Consider the following 12,415-nt stretch of genomic DNA (forward strand, 5'->3'; position numbering starts at 1 on the left):
TAATTAATTCAAGTCGTAAGTAAATATTACATGACTTCCAAGTTGTGGATCAATCTGTGCTCATAAACCCAAACTTCGCTACATCACGTCAGAGAGCGGACGACTCCTCTCCCATATCCCTTACTGAAGTAATGACTTTGGATTTCTCTTCACATTCCCTACGATAAATGCTTTAACTTAGATTTATAGAGCTTGCTTATTTTATGGAAACGTTTACGTCTGTCCTCTGGCAGATGACTGACATGAACATTGACGATGGACATCGAAAAGGTTTTACACGGTAGCACAGAATACATAATAGTAGCTAAACGCTAATAACGATAGTTACTCAATGGCTTGGGTATTTAAAACCACGCTTCGGATTTCGATGAGCTTTTTTTATAGATAGAGGCTAGAGCGGCTCTTGTAGAATGTTTAAGTAATAATTTAAACCTTCCTAAAATCATAATCATTGGTTATACTTTCTACAAAGGTAATGTAACCAAATAAATTATGCGATGAAATAGACTGATATTTAAAACAACATAGCGACCACTTGCATATTTTATTTAGATAAAGTATCTAAGAAAGCATATAAGAAATAATAATCCAGATGTATTATTACAATATAACTTTTTTGTGTTTTATCCAATTATAAAACACAAAATATAAAGATAAAAAGAATAAAAAATGTAGGTACAATGCTAATCTTGTTATCATAACAATTAAACGTATTTTCTCGCTTTCTATAATAGATTTAATTATAATAGAATATATTATATCCATACTAATATTATAAATGCGAAAGTAACTCTGTCTGTTACTAATATTATAAATGCGAAAGTAACTCTGTCTGTCTGTCTGTTACTCAATCACGCCTTAACTACTGAACCAATTCGCATGAAATTTGGTATAGAGATATTTTGATACCCGAGAAAGGACATCTTTAAAGGCTACTTTTTATCCCGGGAAATAGGATAGGTTTTATCCAGGAAATCCCACGGGAACGGGAACTATGCGGGTTTTTCTTTGACTGCGGGCGAAGCTGCGGGTGAAAAGCTAGTTATACATACATAATAATATTTTAAAGTAATCTGTCTATTAATTGGACAGTTTTAAGTGGGTTTGTAGCACAGAACATTTATATGTTCTGTGGTTTGTAGTTTCTATTTTGGATTAAGAAAATTGCTTATTAATTACGATTACTAGGTATTATAAATGCGAAGTTGCATCAGCGTCACCGTCTTTATGTTCCTCATTTACTTACAATATATTTTTGTTACCCGCAAAGTGGGGCGATAAGTGGTTATGGCGATGTGGGTAATGGGTTATTGACATTCAGTTGGGAATAAAGTGAATAAATTAGCCGACGTGTCGTCAATCGAGAGTGACGTAGAGCGTATTGTGCCGCGCGACGCCCGCCGCACCGCGCCGCGGAGGTCGACTCGCCTTTCAGAGCCCACTAGTGAATGTGCAGTGTGCACTTATGTATCACGGCTACTGCACTCTATCTAAGGCTACAGTTTCTTGTTTTCCCGTGAGATTTGAAAAACATTTGCTTGATCGACTTATATTTATCACGACTACAGTCTTGCAAAACACTCAAACTTAAACAATAATATAGGTACTTAACTTATGTATTTTGTAATGGGACTTTAGAATAATTCAAAATCGAAGGTCAGCGTCGCATCGCTTTAAATTCTCTTCGTATGAATATGGTATGAATATCTTGATTGTTGATAGCTGTGATAACATTTGCTTAATTGTAGGTTAATAACTCGTGAAACGGAAACCAATCAACCTTGGAAGCATACAGTGCAGAGCAGTCGGCTGCCGGACCGGTCCACGCGTTCGGTGATCGATTCATGGCATTTATAGTTTTGTTTATAATCTTCACATAATTTTAAGCATTTATACGAATTTTATCACTTGACCTACTAAATAACGATTGATTTATGATTTATTTCAAATTATAAATGTATTCTCATTATTAATTATCATAGATTGATACTAAATTTTATAATAATTATTGATGCATAAAGAAGACAACATTTTTTTGTATCCAGAAGGTGAGCGAAGTAGAGGCACTCTGGGTGGTATAATATTGTTAATAAAGATGAATAGACGAAAACTAGTAAATAAGCTTCGTCACGTCACATCGAGGAGAGGTGCTTTGTCCTTAGTTGCAGTCCGAGCGAATCGGTCACGGCCGAGGAAGTACGGGCGGTAAAATGTTGAATATCATTTCCGAAATGATTTAGGCGAATACCAGTCTAAAGACAATTACATAAAATGTAAATTGGTTTGCAGCGCGGCCGGGCTCGGGTATGCCATTAGAGGAATGTGCAAATGCGTCCGCGTGATGAGCATTCGCAAGTTAGTTTTATATCGCGAACCTTTCCGCTCTGCTGCGGGCCGCGGCGTGTCGTTCTTGTATCTGCGTCTCGATCAAAGGTTTCGGCAGCTATTTGTAGCACTTATGTATTGTTTTGATCGTTAACGTGATTGAGTATCTATTGTTGAAACATAGTAGGTATAATGGTTGAAAATTTGAAATCCATATAGCATCACTGTAATTTTTTACCCTAGGACGATTACAAGGCATTATTTGAGGCCATCTTCCTATTATAAATGCTTATGTTATTGCGACTGATGTTAACAATGTTTGATGTTAAATAGTAGTAAGCAATGTCTTTTCAGTCGCTTGGCTGTGTAGATATGTGGTACTAAAAGCTCGAAGAATTGAAAATCAGTAATATTCTGCCTTTATTCTGCATTATATTTCATACGGTTTGCCTTACATTTATAACATTGTTGTAAATATACATTGTTTTCCGCATCAGTGTCATTGATATATCTAACATATTGCCCGTACGTGACGTTCCTTGAGTCGACCGTCAACGTGACCGGAGGCTGGAGGGCACAGAAGCAGCAGCTCGTGCAGTCACCGCTAGTAATCATGTTAGAAATACTTAGTTATTCCCACACTGCTCTGATTATTCATGTTTTATGTAACTTGCTTCGATTAAAAACATTCGGTGCATTTATTAATAGAATACAGATACCAACTTTATATAACGACTCACAAAGAATGTAGGTACATAATATAATAATACTGCATTCGTTTATATGTATATTTTTTTAATTATAACTATATATTTAAAGATATTATGGAAATTTTTAAAGTTTTTATATATTGGTATTGGTAATTGAGTTGCACACGAATTGTCGGAACCTTGAAGGACCCCAATAGCTGGCTCGTCTGATCGCGGGTCGCGGCGTGACCAGGAGTCGTGATGCGCGCTCACTGACATCATCCGAGGACAAGGAACACCGCACAAGGAAATAAACATGACGACATGACTCTAGCTATGTCTGACGATACTGACAAGGCTTTAGGTGCATCAATATTTTAGCTATCATTCCAAAGATTATCAATGCAAACTCGAATCGGTTATAAATATATCTACGTATTTGTTGACAGTTTTCCCAGTATTTTCACGTAGTTATTAAGTAGAGACATTCAATTAAAGTCCTAAAATGAATTCTATTTGGTTGAGACAGTTTGCAATGTGTTTGAGTATGTGTTGTCGCAAGAGCGCGCGCGCGTGTCTGTGTGTGTCCTCTCAATCGCTTGTGACGTGATGACTGATGACATTATGACGAAAGTTTCACTTTCAATAAGCAAATCCGCTTCGATAAGTACATTATTATTTTACATGACAATATGTTGTTGCAGTATATTCATTTTAGAAACTTGGCTTTTAACTTATGTGAATGAAAATCCATCACGTTTCATCTGTCGCTACAACAAATACTTAATACGCTTTCGTATCTCGCACGGTATTAGCACAGGTATTAGCATTTAGCACGGCAATACAACAAGTAAATATTAGCGTGGTATTATCACAACATTACGCTCGTCTGACGTACATAATACATTTTGGCTGACATTCCCAATGTAAAAACAATGTTGCAAAAGGTTGACGTCATGACCTTAATAAAACTTATATGTAGTACCTACCTACTTAAATTACCTACTGCAGTAAAACAAGTGGTCACTAAGAAATACAATAAGTATATTATAAATACCTAATATGTTTTGGAACTAAATAAAATCAACTATAACGCGTGTTATCAATACTTCACATTATAATTAATATCAGGAATTTGTAAAATACAACAAAAACAGCATATAAATCACATTTGCGAGCGCAGCAGACATATTGTGTAAAATTCAAATATAATTAATGTAATAAATATACCGTATAAATTATAATACAGTACATATTATGTTGCATTATAATTTAAATTTTTAAGAGCCATTTCTAAATTATCACGCAAAAGAAATAAATAAGAGAAACACGAATAAGCGCGTCGCTTGGCGAAACCGCAGGGGTCAGCTTGCTTAAATTAAAAGAAAGACATACTGTGGACATACTTTATTATATTTGTATGATAATTATCATGTGTGTGCCGCGAGTCCGCGACCGCTACCATGTGGCTACGAATTGCACAGATTAACACATACGTTATGGAGAGTAAATGAGTACACGCTGCTTCCTACAGGCTAATGATCTTCTCGGCTCTGAGATATACATTAATACTGTATAATATTATATTATGACTACGTATGCACACATATAGTTCTAAGTCAGTGTGCGAGTCGCGAGCGAATTGCGCGTCATCTCGATATATCACCCATGGATCAATGACTCATTTAGGATTATTTAAATACACATATTAACATAGGCAATAAGCCATTAACAATGTAACATGTATCGTGTTTTTGAGGCTTTTAATTTTAAATACCAATGTTTGTAAACCGGAAATTAATGCTTATTGCACGTTCAATATTACATGTTTGTGGACGGCCTTCGAGTGAAAATAAAAAAAAAAAGGTAAGTGATAGTTTAATCGATAATTTGTAATCTTGCAAATAAATGTAATTTGAATTTGAATATACACAATATTAGGTATTCATTGCTATGGTAATCCACATAATATTATCATTTAGGTATACAATATCGCCAAGACTAGCCAAAGTGACGTTTATTATTTTCACATAATAGAAAAGGAAGCGATGTCAATAAAGAATAAAGTAATTTAGTCACATCGGTTAACCTTTAAAGGCATCATGAAGCAGTGTAACCCAAACCAATCTAAATGTCACAGCCGTGTCGATGCGAGCTGGAACCGGGTGCATCAGCACACGTGCCAGCGCCGCCACGTGATCCAAATCAATTACGTTTGAAGTTTCGACTGAATTGCGAAATAAAATAATTCGAGCGCATTAAGAGTGCATCTGTCAGGATTGAAGTGACATGTCGACGAGGAGCGGCAATAAATTGCCGGTTGGCGGCGCTCCAGCGGCCGCCGGCAGCAGACACGCGGCTGCACAGGGCGCATCACTCAGTTACCGCTCAATTAATGAGCAAATCGTACAACAAAGCTGCTCTTGCGTCTTTATAACCTCTGTAGTCTATACTAGGAGCTTCATATAGTGGACTTAATGTGTATTTGTGTACAAATAATTGTAAATACATACCTACAGCTCGCGGTCAGTGTATATTATTATGACAGACAGACATGGCATATGCACATTAGTACATTGCTATTATTTTGTATATTGAATATGTCGAACTCGAGAGATTCAATATTAGACTAGAGTAGATAATTTTTGAAACAAAAAAAAAATCGCATTCGGATGAAACCCATTAGAAAAGGAGGGGAATATGATGAAAATAAAAGGAAAAATAAATTACGGTCAATCCGAGTTCGGGAAATGGGATGCTTTTAAGAGAAAAAAATGGTCTCTCTCGATTTCCGACAAAACTACAAGTCCTACGGAATAAAGTTCAATGGCAAAGTTGTAGGAAATAAAAAGTACCACCATAGTAAATGTTCTCAGGAAATGCATACAAACAGTGTGAAAATAAGCTTTTACTAAATCAGGCACACTTCTCAAACTACCTGAAATGTTTTTATCGACATCATTTTGCTTTTGAATATGCTGTAAAATATTATACTTAGAACAGATAATTTTTTTTTCTTTTGAAATATTACCGAAAAGCCGATAGGTACAAGATAAGATATAGAGTTCGAGAAGTGTGCCTGATTTAGTAAAAGCTCATTATCACACTGTTTGTATGCATTTCCTGAGAACATTTACTATGGTGGTGTTTATTTTTTTTACACCATATGAAAGTAGAGATTTCAATGAATAAAAGGCTCCCCAAGTTTTTGAAAAAAGCTGATATTTTGACGGGTGACTTTTCGATTGAAAATTAGTTAGGTTGTTTTTTTTTTGTATTAATTCAAAATAAGGCGAAAAAATAAATATTTTCAATCAAATAAATTACAGTGTATTTGGGACATAATAAAGTAAGTTTCTACCAAATCTTTTTATTATTTTTAAAGGCTTCTACCTCAGTCTATAATGTACTTGTTATTCTATAATTAAAAAGAAAAAACTTAATATAACTCGCAAATTCCTAACGAGAAATCAAATTGTTTGTCTCAAACTAATAAATTTTAGAGTTATTCATCTAACGCGCATTGTAGTTGTCATTTAATTATTATTCAATTTTCCTTTTTATCGAATCGCGTGTCTTTGCTCGCACAATAACTGGCGAGTGGCGAGGTTCTCACAAGAGCACGCGGCCACGTAACGCCGGGTGCCAATAAATAATCCCATTGTGTCAATTACTAAACCCATCTGTGAAGTAACAAGACAGTACATTGGTTTTGATTACATTTTGTTTTAAAATTAGACCAAATGAGATTTCATACATCATAACAGAGTGACCTACATGATGTACATGCAGATTTTGCACCTTATTGCATAGGTACCGCAAAAACTAGATGTTAGATAGTTATAAATCATATTATCTCCCCTAAAAGCTTATGTTTATATACAAAGAGCTTTGGAGGGCGAAAGTGTAAAGAGCACTGGAGTCTGGAGCGGCTGTAAGACGTTCTGCAGCTGCATTGTGCGGGTCACGCAGCCCGCAGCCTGCAGTTCGCAAGTAGGTACTACAATGTGCTAAGGGGACCGGTTTTCAGCGCGCTTCCGTCTTTGGTTAGAAAACGGAAAGATTTCTACTCGCTCAATAGCAATGTTGGCTTTCTTTTGAAGCAAATAAAGAATTTACCCTACTATCCGATCACGCTACGCTGTCACATCTGCGAAATGCGAACCGCAGACGTTTACGCGTTTGAATTAAAAGTGTGACGTCACTTGATTTTTAAAATTATCGTAAATTTAAGAGTCAATAAGATACCGCTATAAGCGAAGAGGCCACTGAACTGTAGTCTAAATATATTGTGACGGCAAACAGTGTTGTTTGGTTTGTGTGACGTTTACAGTTTCTTGAATGATCAAAGATACTTATTAGATTCTTGTAAAAATTACTACCTATTCATTTATTGACTGTAAATGTAAACGAAGTGTAACCAATGACAGCCGGTTATTCAAATGAATGACAACAAATCGTCACTACTCGAATTAATGTGTTTAGTGCTTGGTTTAGTGATAGACTACTGCAATCGTCGTTGGTTATAGACATAATCTTTGTTGTTACTGTTAAAGGAGCTATGACAATTTGTAGTTTTGTTACAAGACTAGTTGAGGTTTTTTAGCCGCAGAAGATCGGATGCCAAGTGCCAACGAATGATTTGAATAAGAATTGAATTCAGAAAAGCCGTGCACGAACGTGGCATGCCGCGGAGATGCGGCGATTGTAAATACTAATCAGTCGCTAATGCAGTGAAAATCGAGCATTAGCACTTAGCAGCCGCGAGCCGCCTGCGCCAGCGACGCTCAGCAACCAGTGAAAATGAATAGTCTAAGATCCCACCGCAGGATCAGTGCGTTCATCGGTTTTTTGCTGAAAACCGAATTTTTATGTATATTTATAATTAGGAGAATATATATCGACTAGGTTGCCAGTCAAAATTTGGCCGCAAGCATGTTTAATTAAAATTTTTCTAATCGATTTTTGGGAAAAAAATTCGTTCACTTGTTTTTTGAATAAAATGTAGTCTACATCACGTCAAATGATATAAAAATTCTAAAAAATCACGGTTGCCGCTTTTCACCTGGCCGCAACATCTTGGCAGCCTGGTGCAAACAGGTATGATTTCGATTTATTTTTACGTTCATAACGCACATTTATGAATCATATATCAAATTAAAGCTAATTTTTTTCTATTTATTATCATATATGGTTGCCTAATTAAATCCCGCCGCAAATAAGGGTTGCTGGCTTTTAAAAATTATAAATATAGGATTAGTGCGTTCATCGTTTTTTGCTGAAAACCGAATTTTTATGTATATTTATAATTAGGAGAATATATATCGACTACGTTGCCAGTCAAAATTTGGCCGCAAGCATGTTTAATTAAAAATTTTCTAATCGGTTTTTGGGAAAAAAATTCGTTCACTTGTTTTTTGAATAAAATGTAGTCTACATCACGTCAAATGATATAAAAATTCTAAAAAATCACGGTTGCCGCTTTTCACCTAGCCGCAACATCTTGGCAGCCTGGTGCAAACAAGTATGATTTCGATTCATTTTTACGTTCATAACGCACATTTATGAATCATATATCAAATTAAAGCTAATTTTTTTCTATTTATTATCATATATGGTTGCCTAATTAAATCCGGCCGCAAATAAGGGTTGCCGGCTGTTAAAGATGTTGAATATTTAAGGTTGAGTGTAAACATGCTTGCGGCCAAATTTTGACTGGCAACCTAGTCGATATATATTCTCCTAATTATAAATACATATAGTTACATAAAAATTCGGTTTTCAGCAAAAAACCGATGAACGCACTGATCCTGCAGCCGGATCTCGTACTAGAAAGTGTTATTACTGAACATTGAGTATGTAATATATCAAATTACATTATAGAGAACATTCGAACACGTTGTGGGTTGCGACCGAACAGCGCCGCCATGTTCGAAGCGCCTGCAATGTCTGAAGACCCGTAATTAAATGTTATTTCTCAAATTGCTCCCAGCATGATGTTATGTTTAGTACATTATAAATTTTAATGATTTTAAATTGTTGCTCTTGAAAATAAAACGAGTTCGAGCGGAACGTTCCGTTTCGCATTCGAGTTCCAGTTATTGTTTGTGAGGTTTTCATTAAATTTGTAATTTTAACTAGAATGCGTAATCAGTGAGGTAACCGCAAACCTATATTTACAAAGTTCGACTTTAACTGCTGAATAGATATCTTCACGACATGGCTTTCTATAATGTTGGATCCTAATTAAGAAGAATTTGATGCTTCTATAAAACATATAAATATTTAAAATAAAAGATCATTGACCTGATTGAAGCTACTCTTACCTACTGCAAGTCGCTTCCCTCCAGTCATTAGAATGAAGTAGTGCGTTAATTTTATCTCAATTTTGCGTTTATTTAGTTTATGACAGCTGTTCAACTGTTCTTCTTCTTATTATATTCTACTAGCGGTCCGCCCCGGCTTCGCCCGTGGTACATGTTTAAGTTTTTTCTACATAAGAACCATCCTCGTACTTCAAGGAATATAATAAAAAAAGAATTATCGAAATCGGTTCAGCCGTTCTCGAGTTATGCGCTTACCAACACATTTTGCGATTCATTTTTATATATAAGATTTATATGTTTACGTCTTACCTGAGTTTTACGTATTTATCATACAATAAAGCTATATTAATAAATTTGATAAACCTGTTTATGTGCTGTCATTAAAAGTAATATAACGTTACTTGAATGAGTGTGCGTTCACCCGTGTGCGCTTCAATTTGGGGCAGAGGCTAATGGTCGTAATGAATTGGCCGCTGACTGAAGCTCCTCTGCGCCCGCGCAGATCAGCTCGAATCAGGTCAAATGACCGAAACGCTTGTACTGTTCGACACAAACAGCGCGACTCTATACAAGTGATCAAGCAAATAAACACTTGTAAGAAGCGAAAGATGTTTAACGCCCTCTAAAAATACCGAAATTTAGAAATCTTTCGTACTGTTATGATACCTTTGAACTTAATAACTCAGGCCCCGGAATCACAGACACAATAGAAAATCTATTGTGTTGTGGACCGATCGGGCCGTTCGGGGCTCAATGGGTTAAATAGAAAGTTAAACAATAAGGCATTTTAGACTTTAGATATAATGTTCCACGTTGCTCACTTCATAAATATTAAACTAACGCGATAACTTACCGAATCTATTTTACGTATGAAACAAGGCCAAGTATGTTTAGTGGAAACCTTGACAGAGACGTAATTATAACAGTAAATAACTTCGTAAATAATTTAATGTAATTCGGAGCGAATTAGCGTGAAATTTGTATTGAAGCAGATACAGCTGCGTATTGTTTGGCGAGTGATTACGAAGGAATATTATTAACACAATATGGCATTGTTTCAGTCTTATCATTCATATCAGATAAACGTAGTAACTAATTATACTAGCAAAATTATTATGTATTATCACAGTATTACAATATTATGTATTATATTATGTCAATAAGTTACAGTTGTCGGCACGTAACTTGACCACTTTTTAACGTAGTGGAGGAAGCTTGCGCATATAAAAATGTACTAAAACTTGATGCGCAAACTTCCCCCACCACGCTACTTTTTTGCCAAGAAGTTTGCCGGGCGCTATACCATAGAATAATATTATATTATGTTAACTAATAACGACGAAGTTAAGAATTACAGCGTCCAGATTGAGTTCAAGCAAAAAGCAGCAGCTGCAACGGCCGAAGAAATGCGTCACTGAATGTGGCCTTGTCGCTTGTCCGTTTTGTTGTTCAATTGATAATATTAGGTACGGACAGTTGCAAATTAATATTGTAACAGTAATTTGTAATAATGAAAAAGCAATAACAATAACAATAACCCACAAATTTTCAACTAAATTTTATTGATGAATCTATAAAGTCGATAAAACTTGTGTTAATTCTGAAAAGAAGAAACTTTAACAAATACAACATATCAGATCGATTCTTTATAAAATAATGAGAGAGAATCACAGTATTGAGATGAAGGGAAGGATGAAATCAGCATTTGTATGAGACGCAGTTACCTGGCCGGCTGCGCAACACAAATAAATGAAAATGCCACTTGATGACCAACATTCACTATAGGATCGTGATGAATGCCTCAATAACGATCTATTTTGCATACAGCAAAAGAGGGTATTTTACAGATTATTACAGATATAATACCTACACTGTGAACGTAAAGCTGTGCTCATCTTGCAAGTTGCACATAATAAGAGCAAAGTTAAAAATATTTAAAAGTAATATACGGTTTTATTTGGATTCTTAAAGATAGAACGCAGTTCGCAACAAATTACACAGCAAATATTCGCTCTTGGCAGGGAATTGAGAATATAAATGCTCTTGAGCAATTGCAAGCTAACAACAACTGTTTGTCGTGAAGCTTTCACGTACATTGACCGCTTAGCGATCGATAAACTTTAGTTATTGTGTGAGCAGCGCGCAATGTACTCGCATCACAACGACACCACGTGGAGCTGCGCCAAGTGGGCCACACCGTCATCGCCAATGATACACTAACCTCATTTGCCTCAAAATGCATCGTCAACGACTCTTCCAATAATCACTCTTCATTGTAAATTATATTGCAAACGATTGCTTTCAACTGCTTGTTATTGCAACAATTGTGATCTTTACCAATACCTACAATATGTACATTGTACGCCACATCTATTCACTTTGTGCATGACTTGATGATACCGAAAACTATGCTAATGTAGATTCTGTTTTGACACAAGTGAGGACTGTTGTAACTATAATTACGAGAATCAGTAAGTATAGATATAATAACAATAAAAAAGTGTTTGTTTGAGTCGGTTCGGCTCGGTCCATCGGAGGCGGAGGTCGGGACTCGGGAGACAGGCGCTACTGCGCTCGCCGCCAGCCTTGGCTAAATTTGTGTTACATCTGAAATGTATGTAACATTTCATATTGGCTATTCTGTGCTCTGATAACTTGCGATTATTTATTGGTCTAAATGAACTAGCTTATTTCAACTCGAACAGAACAGAAACATAATAGAGATTTTAGGTACATTTGTAATTACGTATTTGTTTTAGCTGTTTGTGTCATTGTATGATAGTACATATTGGCGCGGAATAAAATATTGTATTTTAATTGATACAAAAAAAAACATGTAGAGCACAATATGTAACGCGGCAGAACTGGTACTGCCGCCTTTATAGTTTATTTGGATTAAACGTGTTTAAAAACTAGTACACCTCTTTTAATTCCTGTTTTCGAAAAAAAAACACGATCCACGCGACGATAACAAAGTTCTCTTGCTATTACATATAATAATAATGTGTAGTTAGTGATGAGTTAGTGTTCGTCTGTGAGTGGTGAGTGGTGACGTCAAACAGAACAAGTGCACTC

The 12,415-nt window shown here is 35.8% G+C and overlaps 1 protein-coding gene across 4 annotated transcripts in view; it reads right to left on the reverse strand.

Moving 5' to 3' along the window:
• LOC149478579 (uncharacterized) overlaps positions 1-12,415 on the reverse strand; it is a 35,257-nt gene that overhangs the window by 2,012 nt on the left and 20,830 nt on the right. The window lies entirely within an intron of this gene.

This window comes from Colias philodice, chromosome 21 (assembly GCF_061535455.1).
Source record: "Colias philodice isolate Cphi_HAF_F1 chromosome 21, ilColPhil1 Martin Lab GWU primary, whole genome shotgun sequence".
NCBI lineage: Eukaryota > Metazoa > Arthropoda > Insecta > Lepidoptera > Pieridae > Colias > Colias philodice.